The sequence below is a fragment of the Micropterus salmoides genome, unplaced genomic scaffold (assembly GCF_014851395.1).
Source record: "Micropterus salmoides isolate LMB-PRFRI ecotype aquatic unplaced genomic scaffold, ASM1485139v1 Ms_hic_scaffold_5, whole genome shotgun sequence".
Lineage (NCBI taxonomy): Eukaryota > Metazoa > Chordata > Actinopteri > Centrarchiformes > Centrarchidae > Micropterus > Micropterus salmoides.
In genome coordinates, this window is record NW_024044237.1 from 27,938,698 (window position 1) to 27,960,050 (window position 21,353).

The 21,353-nt window shown below is 43.8% G+C and overlaps 1 long non-coding RNA gene across 1 annotated transcript; it reads left to right on the top strand.

The window, feature by feature from the left end:
* Window positions 1-10,584: 10,584 nt before the first annotated feature.
* Window positions 10,585-15,148, top strand: LOC119888902. Its single transcript, XR_005441972.1, has 3 exons — window positions 10,585-10,723; window positions 11,994-12,111; window positions 13,068-15,148. It is a non-coding gene; the product is annotated as an uncharacterized LOC119888902 (long non-coding RNA).
* Window positions 15,149-21,353: the final 6,205 nt, after the last annotated feature.

Sequence of the window (21,353 nt, forward strand, 5' to 3'; positions counted from 1 at the left end):
GTGATGGAATGCAGTGATCGATCAGTGACAAGTGATGTGAATAGCCAATAAAAATGTACAGAGAAGTGTTAAATGTTAACAGAAGATGAAACCAACGGAAAGCCAAGCTTGTGGTGATAAACTTGCAACAGTGACAAACATGCCTGAGATGGCAGCTGAAGGTGAGCGGCTGTTCACGCATGGACACGCGTGCAGGTCTTTTTTTATAGAGTTTATGGTACAGGCACATAAGGGGAAAAAAGGCGTGCTCTTCTCTTTCTTTCGGTGCATTGCTTGCGTGTTTGGCTGCAAGCAAAACCATAAAAATAGTACTTTTTCACCGCAATCTGGTTACAGAAAGTATCGACTGAAGTGCTGGTTTGACTGGAGATGTATCGATTCTACTCGATACTGGATTGTTTCGGTCGATACATTAAAGGTATCAAGTAGCAATACCCATCCTTAGCACCAACACAACAACGTATGAGTGCAAACGAATATGCAGAGTGCAAAGGATGCAGGAGTAAATTATAATTATTATTATCATAATTATTATTATTTTTATTATGTACATGTCGGAGGTGGATGAGATATACAGGTGCATATACACATACATGCCTACATGTACACATGTATACAGTGTGATGGAGCATAGTGCAAAGGATGCTGGAATTAAGTATTATTTGCAGGTATTATGTATTTGAGATAGGTGGATTTGGTATACAGTACATACAATATGAAAATATAACAAAATAAACAGTATGAACAGCTCTGAAATAGAGAATGGGAGAATGGTGAATAAATAATAGGTGGTAGTCAGTAAACAGGTGGCTGATTAGAGGCAGAGTTACTGGGTTATTGCACAGGAATTGTTCCTGACACCATGAGTCAGAAGTCAGCTGTTCATCAGAGTCTGTTGGTTTTGGTGTACAGTGCTCTGTAGCGCCTACCAGAGGGGAGAAGTTGGAACAGGTTGTGACCAGGGTGAGATGGATCTGCAGTGATGTTTTCTGCCCGTTTCCTGACTCTGGAAGAGTATAAATCCTGAATGGAGGGCAGGTTGGCACCAATGATTTTTTCTGCACTCCTCACTGTCCGTTGTAGTCTGCTCCCGTCCTGTTTGCAGGCAGATCCAAACCAGACAGTGATGGACGTGCAGAGGACAGACTGGATGATGGCTGTGTAAAAGTGGATCAGCAGCTCCTTAGGCAGGTTGAGCTTCCTGAGCTGGCACAGGGAATACCTCCTCTGCTGGGCCTTCTTGATGATGGTGTCAATGTTGGGCTCCCACTTCAGGTCATAGGATATAGGGGATCCCAGAAACAGGGCTGTTGAGAATGGTGATGGGGGGCAGAGTGGGGGGGCTCCTCCTGAAGTCCATGATCATCAACCTCTCATCTGTAGGCCGACTCATCACCGTCCCGGATGAGGCCGATGACCGTTGTGTCATCGTCGAACTTCAGGAATTTGACAGATGGGTCTCCTGAGGTGCAGTCAATGGTGTAGAGAGAGAAGAGCAGGAGGGAGAGCACACAACCCTGGGGGCATCAGTGCTAATAGTCCAGGTGCTGGATGTGTTGTTCCCCAGCCTTACCTGCTGGCACAGTGAGCTGTGAGAGTTTGGTGCGGAGGATGTCTGGGATGATGGTGTTGAGCGCCGAGCTGAAGCCCACAAACAGGATCCTTGCATATGTCCCCGGAGAGTCAAGGCGTTACAGGATGTAATGTACTCCTAAATTGACTGGATCATACACTGACCTGTTAGCCCTATAGGCAAATGCAGGGGGTCCAGCAAGAGGCCTGTAATGTCCTCAAGATGGGTGGATGATTGTGGAGCGTTTGAGGCAGGAGGGAACTTCACACAGCTCCAGTGACTTGTTGAAGATCTGTGTGAAGATGAGGGCCAGCTGTCCAGATTTTCAGGTTGGGGGGTGGTGTTAGCATTGCGGTGGGGGAAGGTGATTGGTTGGAGTTGGAGTGGGGGAGAGGTGTGACTGTTGGCTTCTCAAACCTACAGTAAAAACCATTCAGCTTGTCAGCCCGTCGTTGAGTACCAGCTCATGGTTTCCTGTAGTTAGTGAGCACAGCTCCTCTTTGACACTTTGATCTCTTTAGTCAGTGTGTTCCTGGCCTGGTTATGCAGGACTCTGTTCCCACTTCTGAAGGCCACCTCTTTGGTCTGACGATGCTGCCTGAGTTTCACTGTGAACCAGGGTTTTCGGTTGTTGTATGTGCAGAAGGTTTTTGTTGGCACACACGTCCTCACAATAACTGATGTAAGATGTCAGTGTCAGTTCGTCCAGGTCAATGGTTTCAGCCTCAAAAACACTCCAGTCAGTAAAGTCAAAGCAGGCCTGTAAATCCTTTTCACACTCTTTACAACAGGTTTAGCAGATTTCAATTTCTGCCTGTATGTCAAGATAAGATGAACCAGACAGTGATCAGAGAGTCCCAAGGCTGCACAGAGAACAGAGTGACAGGCGTCCTTTAATGTAGTGTAGCAGTGACAGAAGAAGAAGACCGGCTTTGAGAGTGAACGTTGGCGCAGTTAGCTGTCGCTACTCTCTGACCCCCTTTTACTGTTTTTTAGTCAATTTCAACTGTCCTTGATTTCCACCTGTCTGACCCACTGTCAGTGCTGCATCGCTGTCTGGATTATGCTCTTCATACCCGTCGGAAGTACATCCACCATGGATCCCGACGGAGTTTCTACATTGACGACTCCAAAGCAGTACAATCCATCTGGTCTTCTACTCGTCATCCCCCCAAGAACTCCACACGAAAAGTTGACCACAGTGTCATAGCCAGCCTAGCCAAGTCCGCTAACGCCAACATCCATGACCACGACAACGTCAGCTTCGGACTGTTACACACCCGCTCTCTAATGCACAAGGGTCCTCTCCTTCAGGATCTTCTGAGTGATCATAAGTTTGATTTTCTGTGTTTAGCTGAAACATGGCAACAACCTAATGACTTTTCACAACTGAATGAATCTACTGTTTGTTTACATCTGTCAACTACGTGACTCAGGCAGAGGGGGAGGTCTCGCCATAATATAATGCGAGAAGTGGAATATCTCAACCGTTTCTGTACCTTCTCACAGTTCATTTGAATCGATCGCCCTACAGCTGAACGGCCCTATTCCAACTATAGTGGCAACTGTCTATTGTCCACCCAAGCCCAATACTGACTTTATTAATGAATTTGCTTCTTTTCTCACATTTATCTGCTCACTCTCCCCTAATGTAATACTGCTGGGGGATTTTAATATACATATGGACAATACCTCTAATGCATACACAAGGGAATTTACATCTTGCCTGGACAGTTTTGGATTGGAGCAACATATTCACTTTCCCACTCACTCCAAAGGTCATGTTTTGGACTTTGGTTTGCTGCTCTGGTGTCACTCCTCATGGTTGTACTGCGGCCGACCTCCCCATTTCTTATCACATGTTAATTTCTTTTAATGTCAACTTAACACTGTTCAAAATAAAACTGACACGTGTTATTTCTTTCAGAAATATTAAGGACATTAATTTAAACACCCTCTCTACTGAAACTGACTGCCTCCCCACCCTGATGATCTGGTTTTCCACTACAACGATGGCCTACAAAACATTTTAAATGTTAGGGTGGGTGTGGGTTGAGCATGTTGGAGGACCCAAACTGAGGACGCAAGGTAGAGGAGGTACAGTTCAAAAGTGATTTATTTTACAAACAAAAAGCGAGCACACTTACAGACTGAGTCCAGAAAAATCCAAATGAGTAATGAAACAAAAATCCAAAACAACATGAGACTGGCAGGAACATGAGCTGAAAATAGCAAGATGAAACAGAGAACGAGACTGGGAAACTGAAGCCACGACAGACAGGGGGGTAACACGAACAATCACTGGACAAGGGCTGAACAGAAACACCACACAAATATACCAGGGATAACGACAAGGGCGGGAGCAACACAGGTGAAAGACATGAAGCTAACGAGACATAGAGAGACAGCAGGGAAAACAGAGAGACACCAATAAACTACAACTAACAGGGAAAACAGACTGAACTAAGATTAAACAGAACACAGCACAAACATGGACAAAATAATACAGTACACAAACCAAGAATGACACTAAACATGAGCTAAACGAGAGAAACAGAGCCAAACAGAAGTCCATGAAACAATGGCAAAACTCAGAAACCCACAGGGAAAAAATACAACTCACAACATTAAATTCTCTGGCTCCTTTAAAAACCCGGACTGTTTCCTTCACCAATTCTGCCCCATGGTTTACATCAGAACTACGCCGGCTCAAGGTAAAAGGTCGTCGCCTGAAATGCCTTTACAAGAAAACTGGACTCGTTGTGCACCAAGAAATGGCTGCAAAAGAAACAGCCAAATACACCTATTATGCAGATATAATCAGGCGACGGTAATACCAGAACCCTGTTCTCCATGGTCAACAACATACTACGACCACCGGACTCTTTCGCGCCTCATCTGTACTCATCTGCTTACTGTAACTCCTTAATGTCATTTTTTAATTCCAAAGTACACAAGATTCTCCAGCAACGATTACTAATACGTCTTACAGTCTGTCCTTTTCAGTTCTCCCGACGCCTGTTTCTCGTTCATTTTCAAGTTTCTTGCTTCCCTCTGTTGCTGAAATATTGGACATTATTAGAAATTCGAAACCAACTTGTCAGCTTAACCCTCTTCCTACTGTCTTAGTTCCCAAATAACTACCATTCTACATTCCTCTCTCACTTCTGGTATTGTTCCCTCGTCTCTAAAATCAGCTGCAATAACTCCTGTACTTAAGAAACCTGGTGCAGATCCCAACAAATTCAGCATCTTCCTATTTCTAACCTACCTTTTCTTTCTAAAATCCTTGAAAAAACAGTCGCATAACAGGTACATGCACACATGTCTGAAAATAACCTCTATGAACAATGCCACAGAAACAGTGCTAGTAAAAATCACCAATGATCTCCTCATGGCAGCTGATTCCGGACTACTAACTATTCTCATCCTCCTTGATCTGAGTGCAGCCTTTGACACCATCTCTCATAACATCCTCTTTGACAGATTAGTCTTTATTGGTTTCACTGACACACCCTTGGACTGGTTTAAATTATATCTCTCTGGCCGCACTCAGTTCATCCAACTCAAACATTTAAAATCAGAGCTATCCCCTGTCCCTACCGGTGTTCCCCAGGGCTCTGTCCTGCGGCCCCTACTGTTCATCATCTATCTGCTTTCTCTTGGCCATATCTTTCGTAAATTTAACATCCATTTCCACTGCTATGTAGATGACACCCAGCTCTACCTGTCCATCAAACCTACCACATCTCTCCCACCCATATCCCTCTCTGATTGCCTAACGGAAATCAAATCCTGGTTCTCTTGCAACTTCCTCAAATTTAACAGTGACAAAACCGAGGTTCCCCTTCGAGGGAAATCGAACTGCATCGGTGACGACACTATGGGAACGCCCCTCGGCGTGGCAGGGCTGAACTATGAATGAAACTACTCCAATCCTATTGGTGTTACTAGAACGGTAGTGTGTGACGGCGTAACCGGAGGGGGTATATAAGCACGCCGGCACATAAGACACATTAGCTTCTTTCTATTCAGCAGGCACTCTGGCTATGTTTGGAAGCTCCATTATCCTACCTGAAGTCGAGACGAAGCAGCAGATCATGTCGAAGCGATTCCAACAGTGTGTCTTTCCATGTGAGCGTTTCATCACAGAAGGTGATACCCATGGGATGAGCGTCTCATGCCTGGGGATGTCGCATGCTCAGGCGGCTCTCGAGGGGGCTGCCTGCGACCATTGCGAGGCCCTGCCCCTGAGGGTGCTGAGGTCTCGAGCGGCTCTCTTCCTAGAGGATGGTCGGATGCGCTCCCCTCGTGGCACAGGCCCCGCGGTCGCTGAGGCGTCGCGGCGGCTCCGATCCTGGGGATCACAACGCGAGATCACCAAGGGTGCCGGAACGGCTGAGGCCTTTTTCCGGTCCTCGTCCGCGGAGTCCTCCTCCCCTCGTCCCCGATCGGGAGCCCATTTCACAGTTTCTCCCACTTGAGGGGCGAGTCCGGAAAGGCTGACACGATCTGGCTCTGAGGAGCTAGATGTGCTTAGCATAGAGGAAACGGAACATCATGAGCCCTCGCCAGGATACGAGGAGTTGTTGGAAGTGGTGACGCGGGCCGTGGCCAAGCTGCACATTGATTGGCCACAGGCGGTGCAGCAGCCATCGGCAGGCAGCAAACTAGATGAGCGGTTTCTGCAACACCGAGCGCCACCCCCGCATCGGCCCCTACCATTTTTTCCGGATCTGCACAACGAGTTGTGTAGATCATGGAATAAACCCTTCTCTGCGCGGCTGTCTACGTCCCCCCGGCTGGACTATGGCAACGTACAGCACGGCTACGGAGCGATGCCACGAGTGGAGGAGGCACTGGCTAGCTACCTCTCTCCCAACCTCGCCTCATCCCTCCGGACGCCGGCGCTCCCCACCAAGCCGTGTCAGATGACGTCCGATTTGGCGGGCAAGGCCTACATGGCAGCGGGTCGAGCTAGTGCCAACCTACATACGATGGCTGTCTTGCAGGCATACCAGGCCAATCTCTTTCGGGATTGTGACGTAGGGGGAGGTCCCTCTGAGGAGGACCTGACGGAGCTCCGTAGAGCGACGGACTTAGCTCTCCGTGTGACCAAGGAAACGGCCTGTTCCATCGGCCGATCCATGGCGGCTTTGGTGGCTACGGAGCGCCATCTGTGGCTCAACCTATCAGGCATCCAGGGGAAGGAGAGGGCTTTTCTCCTGGATGCGCCCCTCTCGCCTTCTGGCCTGTTTGGCGAAGCAGTGGATGCTGTCGTCAACAGGTTCCAGCACGCCAAAACTCAGGGAGAGGCATTTGAGCGATATCTCCCCCGCCGGTCAGACTCCAGGACCGCGACGGCTCAGGAAAGCGTGAGGCAGCCTTCATCCAGCACCTACCGCCACAGCCAGAAGCAGAGCGTCGCTTCGCAGGATCCCCCTCAAACAACCTGGGACGCAAGACGGCGCTCTCGCCCACAGCCCCCCGGGAAGACGGATCTGAGGTCCTGAGACCTCAAGTTTGAGGCTCCAGGGCATTCGCATACAGAACTACATCGACGACTGGCTCGTCCTGGCCCAGTCTCGAGAGTTAGCGGTTCGGCATCGAGATGTCGTCCTCGCCCACCTTCAGCGTTTGGGGCTGCGGCTCAACGCGAAGAAGAGCGTGCTGACACCCGCCCAACGGACTGCGTTCCTAGGGGTGGTGTGGGACTCAACGACGATGCGGGCCCACCTGTCTCCCACACGCATCAAGTCCATTTTATCCTCAGTGACCAAAGTGCAGTTAGGCCGCGCCATCACTGTGAAACACTTTCAGAGGGTGTTGGGTCTTCTGGCAGCAGCGTCCAGTATAATATCTTCCGGACTACTGCACATGAGAGCCCTGCAGTGGTGGCTAAAATCCAAGGGATTCTCCCCGAGGGGAAATCCGCTCCGTCTGAGACGGGTTACAAGCGGATGCCTTCGTTCCCTATCCGTATGGAGGAAGCCTTGGTTCCTGTCCCAAGGTCCTGTGTTGGGAGCAATCTGTCGCCGAATAATTATTTCAACAGACGCCTCACTCACGGGATGGGGCGCGGTCATGGATGACCGCTTTGCGAGAGGCTCCTGGGAGGAGAATCATTTCTCTTGGCACATAAATTGCCTGGAAATGTTGGCGGTTTTCAGAGCTCTGAGGAGTTTTCTGCCCGCTCTCTGCAGTCGCCACGTCCTTGTCAGGACCGACAATACGGCGGTGGTGGCCTATTTGAATCACCAGGGGGGTCTGCGCTTGCGCCCATTATGCAAGCTGGCACATCGAATCCTCCTGTGGTCCCAGGAGAGACTGCTGTCCCTCAGAGCGATGTACATCCCTGGGACCCAGAATCAAGGAGCAGACCTGCTGTCGAGACAGGGGTTGAGGCCCGGGGAATGGAGACTCCACCCCGAGGTGGTGGAGTTATTATGCGAAGAGTTCGGCCCCATAGACGTGGACTTGTTTGCGTCCCAAGAGACGGCACACTGTCCCCTGTGATTCTCCCTATCACCCCCAGCCCCGCTAGGGCTGGATGCCATGGTACAGACGTGGCCGAGGCTGCGTCTGTATGCGTTTCCCCAGGTCGCTCTGCTCCCGGGGGTTCTGGAGCGAGTCCGCCAGGACGGCGTCAGCCTACTGCTAGTAGCCCCGTTTTGGCCGGCGCGAGTGTGGTTCTCGGATTTAATATCGCTCCTCGAGGGCCCGCCCTGGCAGGTCCCTCTGAGGAAAGACCTGCTGTCCCAGGCGGAGGGCCAGATCCTTCACCCACACCCCGCCCTGTGGCAGCTATGGGTCTGGCCCCTGAGGGGGCGCAGTTCTTAGAGGCGGGTCTGACGACAGGAGCAGTCGAAACGCTGCTGCACCCTTGTCCAGGTTATGTCCCTAAGGTTCCGGCCAGACTGGCAGGGTCCACGGTGCTGCAGGCGTTTCATCCCCCACCTCATGTGACGGCTGGAGGACGGGAGACTTCATCTTCATATTTACACTCTGAGGTCTTCCCGGTGGAGGAAAGCAGACCAGTTGCTGGTGTGTTTCGGGTCCCCCAAGGCTGGACTCCCCGCTTCTAAACACACCATCAGCAACTGGATCGTTCAGACTATTTCCCTGGCCTATCAGGTGCGCAGTTTGCCTTCACCTATGGCCGTAAGGGCGCACTCTACTCGAGGCATGTTAGCTTCTAGGGCCCTCCTCGCAGGGGCGTCACTCCAGGATTTGTGTGATGCGGCTGGCTGGGCCACCCCTCACACTTTTATCCGGTTTTACAGTCTGGACCTGCCTTCTGCACCCGGCACCCGTGCGCTCTTCTCCTAGTCGTGCCATCAGGTTCTGCACGCTGGGGGCAGGCAGGGTTTCGGTGCGGCCTAAGTGGGTATCTCGTTCCCATAGTGTCGTCACCGACGCAGTTCGAGTTCCCTCGAAGGGGAACGTCTCGGGTTACGTATGTAACCCATGTTCCCCGAGAAGGGGAACGAGACACTGCGTCGGTCCACCACACCTCACCCCGCCTGGAGTGCCTTGCTTCATAGAAAGGGGCTAATGTGTCTTATGTGCCGGCGTGCTTATATACCCCCTCCGGTTACGCCGTCACACACTACCGTTCTAGTAACACCAATAGGATTGGAGTAGTTTCATTCATAGTTCAGCCCTCCCACGCCGAGGGGCGTTCCCATAGTGTCGTCACCGACGCAGTGTCTCGTTCCCCTTCTCGGGGAACAAGGGTTACATACGTAACCCGAGACGTTCTCCTCATTGGCATCAAATCCAATTCGACTAAATCTGACAGTTTTTCTCTTACCATTGACAACTCCACAGTTTCCCCCACCCCTCAGGTCAAGAGTCGGGTGAATCCTCGACAGCGCACTTTCATTTCAAGCTCACATTAATAATATCACTCAGTCTGCATACTTCCATTTAAGTAACATTAATCGCCTCCGCCCGTCTCTCTCACCCACTTCATTCTCGTTCACACACTGGTAACATCCCGCATTGATTATTGTAATTCTCATTGGTCTTCCTCTCAAATCCATACATAAACTGGTTCAGAACTCTGCTGTCCGTATCATCACCAGTACCCCTTCTATTAATCATATTACTCCTGTCCTTCAGCAGCTTCATTGGCTTGATTGAATCTGCTCCTGACCTTCAAGGCCATTCATAACCTCGCTTCTCAGTACCTCACTGACGTCCTTCATATTAACACCCCCACCCGTACTCTTAGGTCATCTTCTTCTATTCACCTCACTGTACCTGCTGCTCGTTTGACCACCTCTTCCACCAGACATCCACAACATTGACTCACCTTCCATTTTTAAATCCCACCTGTAAACACATCTTTTTAAACTGGCATATCCCACGTGATCACTCTTTCTCAATCTTGGTTTCCAGTTGTTTTGTACCCTGATTTTATGCACTGTAATTATAGTTGTTAATTTTATTGATTACTGCTGTACTGTTTTATTATGTTATGTGAGGTGACCTTGAGTGTTCAGGCGCCTATAAATAAAAATGTTTACAGTTTATGAATAATGTCTCTAAGTGAGGACAGCATGATTACTTCAACACTGTGACATCAGTACACCAACCTTTGATGATGTAGAGTTAGAGTCCGCCTCACCTTGTTTTGCCTGTGAGCTCCGTCACACGATCCGCACGGAAGTGTCATGCTCTTGGGTTTTAGTGTGGTATTTGTCTGTTATTTTGTTAATGTCCATTCCAGTTTTACTCTTTGCCTCTCTGTTCTTGTTTAGGTTTGGTTAGTTGATCATTGATTCCTTGTTCTCTGTTGTATTTTGTTTCACATTTCCTTGTGTATTGTCAGTAGCTTTACTTCCTGTTTTATTTTGTAATCATTGGTGTTTAGCTTTGTTTCCTGTCTGCCTTGATTCTTAATGTGTCTCACCTGTGACTAATTGCCCTGCCAGCTTGTGTATGTGTGGTTTGCCCTAGTCTATATTGCTCTCAGTTGTGTTCAGTCTTTGTTACGTTGTAGTCATATTATAGTAACATAGTGTTCTGCCTCGTGCTCTGTTTTCCCCCAGGATTTCCGGATTGTTCCTTTGCTCTTGGATTACTCGGCCTTAGTTGGATTTACCCCCTGTTTGGATTACCTTTTCCTATTGTTTGGACATTTCTGTAAGTGAATTTTTCAGTTTCAATAAACCTGCAAACTGATCCAGCCTTGCTGGTGTCTGCATTTGGGTCCATGCCTCAGTTTGTCTGCCGCTGCACTCAGCCTATCTGATAGGAAGAGATTAAATCCTGGAAGGTGAAGTACGCTATTGGGAATGTGCTTGGTGAGCCCGGATTCGGTAAAACAGAAGGCAGCAGATCTGCAGAAGTCTGAGTTAGTTCTGTTTAGGAGCAACAGTTCATCCATTTTGTTGGCCAGAGCGCGGACATTCGCCAGGTGGATAGAACGGAGCACAATGCGAAAAACTCTCTGTCTCAGTTTAACCAGTGCGCTGGCACGCTTCCCCCTTCAGCATCTCTGGTAGATCCTGTACAGAGCTGCTCCTCCTCCAACTAATAACTAAGAGCGGTGGAATAGTGTGAGCAGTTGAAAGTACAATATTTAATATCTCTTCTCTGGTAAATGTTACCAGAGAGGAACGGCAGAAAACAGAATATATAAACAAAAACTCAAAAAGCACTACGGAGCGTCATCCAGAGGCGGCCGTCTGCAGTACCATCTTGGTTGACATTTGCAGCACAATAGCTGCATTTATTACATCTTCAAACTGGGTTAACTCAAGTCACTGAAAATACAGTAATCTCACTCATCTTATTTCTTGGAGTAAAGGGTGAATTCAGAGGTAGCTGCAAGGTAAAAAATGAAAAAAAGCACAGATCTTCCGGCGGTGTTTTATGAGGTTGCAAAGGGTTATAATTTGTGTGGACTGTAGATTTTCAAGTTTTCAGAAGGTTTAACAGTTTAGCTTTTCCTGATGATCTTTTGGCTGACTGTGATGCATTCAAAATGTGTTTTATTTATTTGGCTGATGTGAGTAAGACTGAGCATAATAGTGCAATTGCTGAGATACTCTCTTTGCAACAAAACAACAAAATGTCCCAAAAGACATACACAACCGTTCCCCAGGCATACCAGACATTAACTACGTTACATAAGTCACGTGATGTATGTAACGCTTACATGTAGTTGACATTGTGAAACGGTCGTAATTTGGTTAGGTTTGGGCAATTATTTGAAAATGATTGTGACAACTGATGAAATGTTGACTCTGGAGGCATACATGGAGAACGCCATCTGATGCCCCTCCCGAGGTTAATGAGGTTCAGGCTCCTTCTAAGCAGTCGTCCTTAGTCTCTTAGTTAAGTTCACTAATAAACTACTACTTCTACTAATAATAATAATAATACTGTCATGTCTGCCCCTGCTGCTCAGCCTCCTCCTCTTCCTGGACCCCAGCAGGTGCCCAGGACCACAACATGCAGGAGGAGGAAGGCGGCTGTAGCTGCTGCTGCTACAGGAGCGGGACGCTGCCTGGTAGCAAAACCCACAGGTAGACATTGCAAGGCTAAATAACAATAAGATAAGGCTACTTTTTTTAAAACCAAAGAATTAATTTATTTATCAGAGTACTCACATAAGAACATAGCATTAGCAGAGCACAAATTTTTCTTTTAAATATATGAACGATTCTCTGCCAAAATCAGCAGGGGGAATGGCACATATCCAGCTGTTACGCCCACCAGCAGTTTGTATTTCCATTTCAAGTTTGCTTGGCTGGGGTTATTAGGTTTAACAATATGCAAAATAATCATTACGATAATGACAGGGTAAGTGGTGGATCAAATTCAAACCTGGCAAACGTATAAGAGGTAGCCAGTTACCTAAATATGTGCAGCAGGGAACATCGCGGTGAAGGAGTGGGGTTTTGTTGTGTAGAACTTGGCTTCGCAAAATGAATAATTTTACAGCAAAATAAATCATTTTACAACAAAATGCACCGTTTGACTTAATTTTTTCACTATCAAGTTTGAATGGAGACATGCACTCGTGTGTGTGATTTCGACAAGCAACGAAGACAAACATAGCCAGCATATACAATGACTGAATTTTATTTATTTAAATATGTGAAAGTCTGCTAAGTTTCTTTTACTATTTTGGTCCAAGCTTACATTGGCCAAGTGTTTATTATTAAATATGATTTAATCATTAGGTTGTTGCCACCAGAGTTCTTGTAGATAGATAGATACTGTACATGACACACACATTGACAGCTTTATATTAAAAATCTTTGTGTCTATTCAATACCAATCATGTCTCCCTGACATGTGCTGCTGAGCCACTCAGTAACATAAGACTTCATCAATCCCAGTCAGCCTTTAATTATTTAGTGAAAGACCTCTTTTGTATAATAAGGAATAAGGATTTTTATTGCACATGATTAACATGTGTTGATGTGCCTTCCTTTGTAGTGTCTGGCAGCTAACGTCTCTCTCTCTCTTTCTGTAGAGATGCAAACATTCAGTTCATGTTGAACAAGACACAAGAAAAGAGTGGGAGCTGTGAGACATGCAATTGCCGGGTAGCTAGGCAACCCTTGAGAGCTGCTCTGGAAGACCTTGAGTTGTCTGCCATAATATCGCAGGCAAGTATTACTGTTTGGAAGCTAGCTGGGACACAGGATCTTTTTTTTAAGTGTCAGAGCAAGTTGATGGGATAAATCAGAATTTTTGGGGAGTGAATGAATTTTGGATAGGATTCTTAAGTAGGCCACCTTGAAAATTATGCTCAGCTCCAAAAAGAAATTTCATCATGTACTCCAATGAATATTCAAAGTGGTTTTAATATTAAATTGTTTATAATATGCTATACAATACAGTGCTGTATGTCTTGTTCAAGCAACATTTTAAAACACTGAACTATTTTATACTATATATCTCAGCTCTGGTTTATTATTCATAGCTGTTTGGCTACACAACAAGGACATCCGAAACCTTCTGCTCCTGCTCATGCACAAATTTCGGACTTCATGGTACTCGTTGGCAGCCAGATAAAAGCAAAGCAAAGTGATTCACCTGTGGCAAGAGGAGCCCTTTGCTTTTAGGGGTCACTCACCCACATATGATGTGGGTTCAAAGCATCCTTACCCTAGAGAGCGAGACAGAAGTTCGGACAGAGACACAGAGAGAGAGGCAGCATAGAGAGATGTAGTAAAGAGAGGAAATGAAAAAGGTGTGTCGGAGGAGAAAGGGAAAGAGAAGATGGGAAAGCAGTGACACAGGAAATGGAGAAAGAATGGGGCAGGGAAAGTGCACTGGACAGGAGCAGGTATAGAGCAGGTATAGAGATTTCAGTGTGTGTGTGTGTGTGTGTGTGTGTGTGTGTGTGTGTGTGTGTATATGTGTGGGGGGAGGGGGGTGAAGTTAGGTGCTGGCTATGAGAGCAACAGCAGTGTGGGCACTCAAGTAGAATATTTTTACAGCAGGAGAGCCTCTAAGTGTCCCTGTTATTAGGTGTGTTTGTGTTGCCTAGCAAGGAAACAAGGGTCTTACGGTACATTATCAATCTTCTCTAAAGATGTCAGAAAAACAAAATGTTAATGAGCATGTGTCCATCACTTTTAAAAATAGCATAATGTGAATCAAACCGCTCTGACTATCTGACAATCAAACAATGTCAAATGACAGCAGTAACAAACCACTTATTCTTGTTTTCATCATTTAAAGTATAGGTTTCAGTGGTATATTCACGATGCTCAGAGAAAATTGTTCCAGATATATAAGGATTTATCTGATTTATCTAAATTATACACATACACAAGAGCTTTGTGTGCACAGTAACGTTCTATTTACATTATCATTAGCTATACAAAAGGGTAGATTTAATGGTTTACTTGAAGAGAAAAAGCTGTTTGTTGTGATTTTGGTGAGATTGAAGATGAAACCATTTTGTGTTTTGTTGCTCATTATATGATGATTTACAAGCTACACTTTTTTTGTAAAATGTTCTTCATTTCTGATGAGTTCTTCTGATTAAGTGAATACAAAAAATGTATCGTGTTTTTGGAGGGGTCTTTTATGTGGCTGATTTTATTTGTAGGGCTTAGGACAAAATTTAAAGTTGCAATGTAATGTTATATGCATAAGAAGTTAAGTTCTTGTCAGACAAATGTCTTTGTACTGCAGCTGTGTTTATGTTGTCTTATAAGTTCACGTGGGCTGGGCACTCACATGTGCATGACACAATAAAGAACATGTTGCCCATAACTTGTCTTTTCCTCACCTGAACTCATCAAAAGCAGGGGATACCTTAGAAGGCAGTGTTGTCATGGATGAACCAAGAACCCTCCTCAGGCAGTGTGCCTCCTGTCTGGCCCATTTAATGAACTGCACCTGGAGTACCCAAAGTGCATCAAAAATAGGTGATGCTGAACCTGGATAAAGGTGAACCCACACAGACACAAAATTCTAATTCTAAAAAATGTTCCTCCAAGAAAAGGGCTGGCCTGTCCTGACAAAATGTATGGTACACAGCATGATTTGTATGTGTCAACAAACAATGTGTGTTTTATTTGTGTTATGTCATTTAAAATCTATATTTAATAAATGCACTGAGTTTATCAGTGAACAAGACACATTTTGAGTTAACTCAACTTAAACATTTCACGCTGATTTAAACTGGAAAATAAAGTTATTTTAACATAAAATTCTGTTGAATAGTTGAGCAAAAAGTAGGTTTTACTGCATGTTTTACACATAATATGGCGTTTAGTGTATTGAAGTCAAATTGTCACTTCCTATTCCTATCTATTAGCACTTACATCAGTTTCACTTAAATTAGTTTTTTCATTACCCATTACTTATATTTTTAAAGCAATTGGCTGCCTTACGTTTTTTAAATAAAGTCAATTTGTCTGGGATAACAGTGAGACAAAAAGTCTCAGCATTTATTTCAGCGTACAAGATCACACAACATAACACCTGACTGATACAGTAATTTATGTCTAAATTATATCAGCCATTCAGCAGAGCTTGTTGTGGAGCACAATACATTATTGATCCTTTGGTCACAATAGTTAGCTGCAGCACAATCAACGAGGGATTGTGGATCATGATAGATGGATTGTGGTAAGCAAGGAGTAATAAGCAATCCAACATTGCTGTCAGGTGAAAATCACCTTTTATCCGTGTTTAAAATCATACACACAGTCAAAGGTTAAGAAACTGACTCAATGTATAAATGACCATGCAAACCTTTAGTTCAGTCAAGGCAACACTGCAAATATTTCTGCAATATGGAGCAATAAGAAGATAATGAAAATGAGTTTTAATGCAACGTAAAATATTCACAATGTGTGACTACACAGTTATGTTCATGAAAATTAACAACCTCAGTTTGGTTATTTGTATCAAAGCTTTACAAAGCTTCTGGGACCATCAGACAGTCCTTCTGCATAAGATATAACAAACATTTTCACTAATTACAGAATTTCTCAACAATCGAGATTAGTCACAATGATGCAACAAACTTGCAAGAGACCCTAATTAAAAAGAATCCAACAGCAATCATCTCCATGAATCATCCTCTGACTGATTTCATATCTTGAAATATGTCAGTAGAGTCTATAGAGAATACTGACTGCAAGCCAGGTGTAGGCCTTGCAAAACTTCCATTATAAATAAAGTCATTTAGTATAAATGTTAACATCTGACATCACTGCACCTCAGGTGTGACACCTGTATTAATGAAGCACACACTACACGTCTGCATGGACAAATAAAGTCATGCATCTTGGAAATTACCTCTCACCCAGAGCTCCCCAACAAATCACTATCCTGTATGAATTTCAACACGTTTAAAATAGGAACTCTAATACATTTGGACCATGTATCACATAAGATGTGTGGTGTGGACAAAATTTAGGGAAATGTTATTACCTGCTCCAAAAAAATCATCAATAGTAAAACACATGTATGATATGATATATGTTTTGTGGTCCAAAGGTTTAGGAAATAATTCTATGATAGCTGGATTTTGGTTTCCTGCTTGCTGCCATCTCAGCAAATCTAGGCCATGTGGTGGAGCCTAGGTGGATACCAGCAAGCAGCAACCATCATGGCAGAGTGATAGCACAGTGCAGAGGCTCTTTGTAGCGTAGGTATGTTACCAACATGTTCCAGAGAGAAACTTCAAAATCTTAATGATGATTAAAAAGTGTTGGAGTGCATGATGCTTTTTTGACCCTTTCCTTCATTAAGTTGCTTTCCGGTTAGGTACCAAACAGATGTCAGCTCATTGAACATTAAAAGGTCACGGCAATAAGATAAAGGTATGAATGGTTATAATTTGCATGTAGTGGTGAGACGTAAAATCCAGAGGGGGCAAGAGCCAGATAGTGATTCTGGAAGGTTTGGTGTCTTTGCTTTCTGGATGTATGACTGGTTTTTGTTTTGTTGTCACATTAGGCGTTTTTGGACCAAACATTTCTGGGTACTCCCTGAGAGGAACTGGGAAGCTTCCTCCAGGAACTACATACCATAAAAAGGGCTTTTTTCTGTTTGCATTTGCACCACGAATAGGAATACTTATGTAACGTAGCTGGCCGGCGGCAGATGGAATAGCAACGTCACTTCCGCGGGACATACAACAACTTTTAACAAGTTGGAGTACACTGTGTGTCTGTTGTGTGTCATTGGTTTCAGATAATAACTGAGAGGGAAAATAGATGTGAGAATTTAGACTATGCAGTTGAAAGAGCAATAAAGAAGGAGCGCTAAATGACAATTGGCAATACCTCATATCATGGATGAGAGAAGAACCCAACATTGCAGACCAAGGAGATGGGTAACTAATTTAAAATGATTTTAGTTTGATGTCATGTGAACAAATAATTTTAGTGGAAATACCTAGGGATTGGTACTGAAACCTGGCATTAAATGGGCCCCAGCACTAAATTATTAAAGGCCGTAAAATTGACAAGCTCCAACGAGCTAGCTTGGCTTTTAGCAAATTCTTGTAAACTCTGAAGCAGAAACTTAAAAGTCCCTCAAAAACAGCGTTCTGAGAACTACGATCATTCCCAGTTCTTGCAGTGAGGACACAATAAAAAGGAGGCGGTTCCTTCAAATGTTCTTAAAACTATGAAAAAGTGCCAAGTGTTTAATGAGTTTGTGTAAGGGGGTCTAGGAGTTTACACATTTTGCAATATGTCTTCTGTATTTTACTATGTTTTCTGTTCATGTCTTTGTGTGTTCTGTGTTCTACCTGGCTGCAAACATATTTCCACTTGGGGACAGTAGAGATCCAAAGTCACAGTGTTACTAGAAGTTCCATTTTCACTTTAGATGTCTATGTTCAAGTTGAAAGTTTAAGCCTATGTAATTTAATAGTTAATCTGTTTTTTCGAGTTAATATGTATAAATGATTTCCTCATAATGACACAGAGCTATGGAGTAATTTTTCCACCTGTTTCGGGTAAGTAATAAAAAATTGTTTAACGATCTGTCAGAACCTAGTGGTTAGTGCAGGATTATTTTTAGCCCATTATAGCCCATTCTTTTTCAGTGAGCACTGAGTACATGTACCTCACAATTATTATTAATGTGTATTCTTCAGAGAAATTATGTACAAACCTCTGCCTTCGTTAAGTGTCAGCTGAGGGTTCACTGACAGACAGTGACAGCAGCTAAATCTGTCATATCTATTTTTAACCGTCTTCACAGTTTTCCTTGCTGTGCATGCTATGAAACTTTGATATTTAGAATGTAAAATTTAGCTTTTAAAATGTTTTGTATAATTCTAGCTTCAGTTTTAGTGATTTATGAACTAACAAACTATTAGAAGTTTTTTAATTATATTATTTTAATTCATGGTCTGGGGGAGGCACCCACACACAACACGAAAGCTACTCTTTTTGTTTAATTCCCAAAACCAAACCACAACAGAATAGCTGTGACACAATGATTTGGTGGGGATGGGGGAGGAGCAAAGTGGCTCTGTGGAGAGACATAAATAATAAAGTATACAAATATTTCCAAGGAAAATTCCGGTTTATTTCATCCTGGCATATTCCCCATAAATGTGCCCATTTTGACCCAGATATAGATCCCCATGCAGTTAGCCACATTGACCATTCCAGGGGGGTGCATTTTGTGTTTACTTTTACCTGAATCTTTCCAACTGAGGTGGTTAGTGCAAAGTTAGCATGACTAATAGAGTCACTATGGACACATTTATGAGAAATATGCCAGATTTAAATATGTTAATTAGGTGAAAGGTTAAAATGATCATTGGTTGACCCTGTGAACAAATCCTACTAAAATCACTGAAAACATTTTGAAAGGGTGATTGCCAGTGTGCTGACAATATTAGAATGATTGCTTTAAATCTTTGAATCTTTCAATTTCTGCTAAAAGCTACACTAATTTTTCGAACAGACATAAAGGTTGTTGCAGAAGGCACTTACAAATATCACATTTAGCATTTTAAGTATGAGGATCAATCTTTAGATTATGACATTAAAACCTGGACACTGGTCTGTAGTTTGACATCTAATTTCAAGCAAGTATTTAATATATTCATGAGCAGGGTGCAAAGTGTTTTTGTTTCACATTTTAAATGAATAAAGATCATACTGGCAGTCAGCCAATACTATCACCTTGGGTGATTAGATGACATTGTATGACATCACCTTGTGAGACAGTAGGGCTGGCGGTCCACGATTTTCACAGAGCCTGGGAACATGTGATGATGCTGGCGAGTGCTGATGATGATGATGATGATGATGGTGCTTGTGTCTGTGCCAGTGGCTGTGTGTGTGCCGTTTCAGTGTGATGAATATCCCTATCCCAGATGGCTGGCTCTCCACGAGACGAAGCATGTGAACCCTTTCAACCAGCATGAGGCTTCAGTGGCCAGCCTCCGTCTCCCCGCCAAGGTCACCGTCAGCAGAAAGGGAGACAGAACCGGGAACGAGTTTAAAATCTCCACTGCTGACAGCTGCAATTTAATTGTTACCTTGTGAAACAGATGCAGTGCTTTCAAAGAGAAGGAGGCTAACGCTCCATCTTGATGGCTCTCTAGTGAGAGCCCCAAATCCTTAAGCTTGTTTTTAACTTGAAGAACACTTCCTTTAATGGTGTTTTTTAAACTTGAGGAACAGTTCTTCTAGAGATAGTGAGAAGAACCACACAGGCAGTTTTGAACTATATTCCCAAAGTCCATTTATTGATGGCTTAAATCCCTAAAGCCTACATATATGGCTATATTCTGATGACTTGCTAATTAGTTAGCAAGTCTCAATTTAGAGTCACTTTAGTTAGTCCTTGCACGTACACCACTAAAATAGCCCAATAGTTCTCTTAGATGCTGGTGTCAGCCTGATATGTTAAGGACAACTCACTCATTATACCTCAAGTACACAGTGAGCATGTGCATAGAGGTTATCTCAGTCTACTACAGCATATATCATGATCCAGTAGAAGGCAGTAAAACTATGAGCCATTCATGTTTTGCATGATGGTGTCACAATATATTATATAGTGTCTGTATGTCTGTATTTGGCGTCACCAAGACAGAATGTTATACACAATATGTCTTGTTCCATGTCATAACATATAATACTTTTTATATATTTGTTATTGTCAACAAATCCTATGTAAAGACACCAACCCCAACATTGCACTAATTAATTATCTTATATTCCAGCATGTCTGTGGCACCCATTTGTTCCTACTGGGGGCATAAATCTTTACACACTGCAAAAGTCCAATGTTCAACTAATTTTTAAATTAAAGTGTGTTCAATCACCTTTCGATGGATCAGACAGGAAAACAGACAAATTATGTTATGACTAATGCTGCTATACTTAAGCTTTTTTTCTCATTATGTGGAAGACTATCAAGTTGGTTAGTTTCATAAGGCATCATTGTGAGAAAGGAGGTTGATTTAGAGAGAACCTTGGAAAATTCAGTAGGCAAGACCAAATCATGCACAATAGAAGCTGCTCATGATAAAAGGTCAGTGAAATGAGGAAACTGAAACTTGAATAAAGAAGCCCTTGCAAGCTTTTCCTAGTAAATTGACAAAGGATCTTTTTTCTTCTTCAAGATTTACGGTAGCTAGTGCCATTGACCCAAGAATTAAGAAACTCTGTTATACCCTTGAGCAAGGCAGTCAGCCCATAAAATGCACTGGTGACACTGCACACAGCAATTTTCTCAGACCTGAAAACTCACAGTGACCTCATAGTGAAACAGCAAGATGAAACAAATATTTCAGGGGACATATCATAATTCTGGCAAACCATTAAAAGGACTGAATGTCTTAGAACTTTAAGTAGTGTAAGTACAATAACTTGACAAATTCAGCAGTCTTTTTTATCTTTTGACAAATATTATACAGACTGCACCTAAAACACTGTGGCATCTTAAATCAAATTTAAACCTTGACCAACAGTAAAGCTATAGTAATTCAGTCATGTTCTCTCCATTTTTAAATATTGCCAAAATTAGATTAATCACCTAAAATTAGTCACCTATCACTAACATGAAAGAGTCATACATCCTTTTATATTTTATGGTATTACTTTATTTACCCACTCAATGCTGCAGCAGGGCTTTTAATCAGCTCAAAGAGACAGGACCACATTACTCTTATTCTGGCATCCTTACAGTGGTTGCCTGTCAGTTTCATGATTGATCTTAAATGTTGATTGGTAACTTTTAGTGCTTGTCAAGGCCTTGCTCCCAGCTATGTTTTGGACGTTTTAACCATCTGTTAGCCATTGTTCAGACT